Here is a 3,538-nt window from a genome sequence, read left to right on the forward strand (position 1 = left end):
ATAAGACCGCCCCACAGTCAATGTGTGAATACAAAAGGCAAAACATGACCCTTGTAAGGTCCCCAAAATGACCACACATGTCCCTCTCCCAGCAAATATGAGTGACTGCTGCTTCTACCAAGTATAGCTTTGGCTTCAATTTAGTCCTGCTTTATAAATAAGATCGGATCTAAGATACCTAATCATAAAATTGCCCCCACTTCTTCATAGCATCTATTCTAAAGCAAGACCCCCCTTTTTGAAACTCTCCACCAAGTCGCTTAACACAAGCCCAAATCCTCAAGTAAGTCCTTCCTGAAGACCTCTTCATGAGATGCCCAGTGGCTCCCCAGGGTGTGCACTCTCTCTTGTGGTAAAGCGCAATAACCCCAACATGTCCAACCAAGTTCACGTCAACCACAGGTGTCCCTCCTGGTCTTTGCCAGGAAGTCTTTGGACAAGGCAAAGAAACAAAGAAAGGGGGAAAAAAATGCTCAGAGGTAACACTCCTGGTCTGTCTGGAAAAGAATGTTCCAAGCATCCAGAAACCTCTTCAAGTTGAGGTTCACGTTTGCTGTGGCTAAGTATACAGTGCTATACGTGGAAACATTTCTAGTTCCTGGTTCATTTGGGAAATGGAGAAATACCACTGTAGTGAAGTGTAAATTGGAAGGCATGATGAACACATCTGGATGTAAATTCCAGAACTATCCTGTTTTGGTGTAATCGGCAAGTCACCGAGACCAGTGGGCAATGACCAAATTGAGGAATCTGAATTAGTCTGAAACCCAACACAGAAATATTCACATTCACCTCAAGTTGGAAAAGATGTGTGCACATTTCACAGCTGCTCTCCCTTATATTTGTGAACTTGCATACATCTTGAAAAAAGCTTTCCTATACCTTGCATTATTTTACCCTCAAAGCAACCCTGAGAACAACTGAAAACACACTTTCATCCCTCTTTTACAGATGGGGAAAACAGGAGGGTGAGTTGACAGTCTCAAGCACACCTAGCATGCCTCACTAGCCAGGGCAAAAGCCATGCCTCCAAGCCCGCTTAACTTCTCACTATCGAAAATGCTTCTCTCTTTTGTGGCAAATGTTGATCGTTTTGGGGTTGATTTGATTCTTTGAAAGAGTCGCGTTTTGTTTCAACAAAGTCTGGCAAAGAAGATGAGTAAAACTTTTTGTGTTTCAAGAAATGTAAAAGGTCTTATCCTTAAGAATAAGCCTGATGTTTTCTGCCTCTTTGGCCAATTCTCCTTCCAAAATATCCTATTGTCTCCGGGGGGACCATTTAAACTTTGTGCTGTGGGGTTGTGTCCCGGCACTTCAAGGGCAAGGAGGGTTCACAAGAAACACGTCTGATATCATCACTCCATTGCCCTTCAGAGATTGGTGAATGTGAACCAAAAGGGTAACTTCTTAGGAAACAATATTCTGGTACAATTTCTGCTTCCAGAACTTTCTGTTCACTCCCTCCAGGAGTGCAGTTTGAGGAGGCCACACTAGAAGGCCTTTTGCACGCTGTGGTGACTGCGAGGACCCTGGCGGAGTCTCTGTTCCCTCATCGGTACAGTGGGAGGTGGGGTTAAATGAGTCAAGGTGGCTTCTAGCTCTGCTCTGCAATCCCGCGACCTCAGCAGGGTCCCACAGCCCACATCCCCTCTCCTTTCTTCTGGCCATCACCCTCCGGTTATGCTGAGGTGCACTGCTGCACAGTGGCTCGCCCCCTGATTGGACCCGTAGCCTCTTAGGACACATGGTTTACAGCCCCCACTTTCCTATCCTTCAGTGAAACTCATAGACAATGTAATCTGCCTCCCCAAACCTTTTTCTTCCCTTCAACAAATGGCATGCTGCTCTAGTAGTAACACACAAAGCAATGAGAGTAATTCATAATGAAATGTATTTCAACATGTAAACAGCCAAGCACGACGATGCTGGAAGCATCGCTGCTCTCTCCTCATCAGAAATCCTTGTAAAAAAGCCTCCATGATCAAATAAATTTGGAAAGTTCTGGATTAAATAAAGTATAGCATCTCCCAGGACTTCTCAAGAGACTTGAACATACTACCGTCTATTGCCCAGTTACAAGGGAGAAGCCGGTATGTAGCATTTTCCCAAATCATGAGACCACGCAAGCCATTCTTTAGGAGTGTTTCACACAACTAGTGATCTTCTGGACATGCTTTGAAAGACATTTTCCTACATTAGTCATGGATTACGTCCGATCCTGAGTGACATCACAGCCCTGTAAACTGTTCATTCTCAAGGCCAAGTGTTATGGGGTCTAGGGATGCAGAATTAGAGCAGAAGCTCATTTAGCAGCATCCTGGCCTCTACCTGCTCGATTTCAGTAGCAACCCCCTCCGAACTTCTGACAGCAAAAAAGGTTTCCAGACATGGCCAAACGTCCTGTGGGGAGTGAAAGCATTTCGAGTTGAGAACCACTAACTCTTTTTTTAAATACACGTGTAACATAAGACGTGACTTTAGAATGTTGTCCTGTTCACATTTTACAGAAGATATTTTCGTCAGATTCTCCACATGCATCTTCCAACAGTGAGGTCTTCGTCATTCTGGGAGGCGCTTTTTGAGTTGGCTAAAGGAATCTTTCAGATTTCTATTCACTTTCTACCTTACTTGTTTTGAGATATAGCCACTTATATCTTGGGGCCACTGAACATTTTATTCTCAGCCCTGGTTTTTTCATTCATTGTGTAGGTATTTGTGATCTTCAAACCTAATGATACATTCCATCGCTTTTATTTTTTATTTATTTAAGATTTTCTCTGAGAGAGAGCACAAGCAGGGGGAGAGGGAGAGGGAGAGGGAGAAGGCGGCTCCCCACCAAACAGGGAGCCTGAGGTGGGGATTGATTCCAGGACCCTGGGATCATGACCTGAGCCAAAGGCAGATGCTTAACCAACTGAGCCACCTAGGTGCCCCTTTATTTTTTTTTTTTTAAGATTTTATTTATTGATTTGAGAGAGAGAGCACAAGCTGGGGGAGGGAGAGGGAGAAGCAGACTCCCCACTGAGCGCGGAGCCCGACATGGGGCTGGATCCCAAGACCCCGAGATCACGACCTGAGCCGAAATCAAGATTCGGACGCTTAACCGACTGAGCCGCCTAGGCACCCCTCCATCGCTTTTAAAGAGCTGCTGCAAAGGCTCGTTCACACTCACATGCGCTGACCGTGGCTGCAAGAGGCTGCTGGTGCAGGGGCTGGAGCACAGGCCTCACAGCCAGCCCGCCTGTGGCCCTTCCCTGGCTCTCCGGCTCCAGTGTCTATGACCTAGGGCAAGGTCCTTAGCTTTTCTGGGCCTCAGTTTTCTCCTCTGCAAAATGGGGGTATTAGTACTGACCTCAGAAGTGTTTTGGGAGGATTAATGAGCGGATATGAGTAAAAGGCCTAGCCAATGCTTGGTAGTCAAAACATGTTAGATATTATCATATGCACAGGAATCATGGCCCATCTGTATTAACAGGTGTTTTACTCCTTTCCACTAGGGACTTCTTTCAGTGACTTTTATAGGTCTCCAAGATTAATA

Source organism: Eumetopias jubatus, unplaced genomic scaffold, assembly GCF_037043125.1.
Source record: "Eumetopias jubatus isolate StellerSeaLion01/CBP00866 unplaced genomic scaffold, mEumJub1_p1.0 scaffold_11, whole genome shotgun sequence".
NCBI lineage: Eukaryota > Metazoa > Chordata > Mammalia > Carnivora > Otariidae > Eumetopias > Eumetopias jubatus.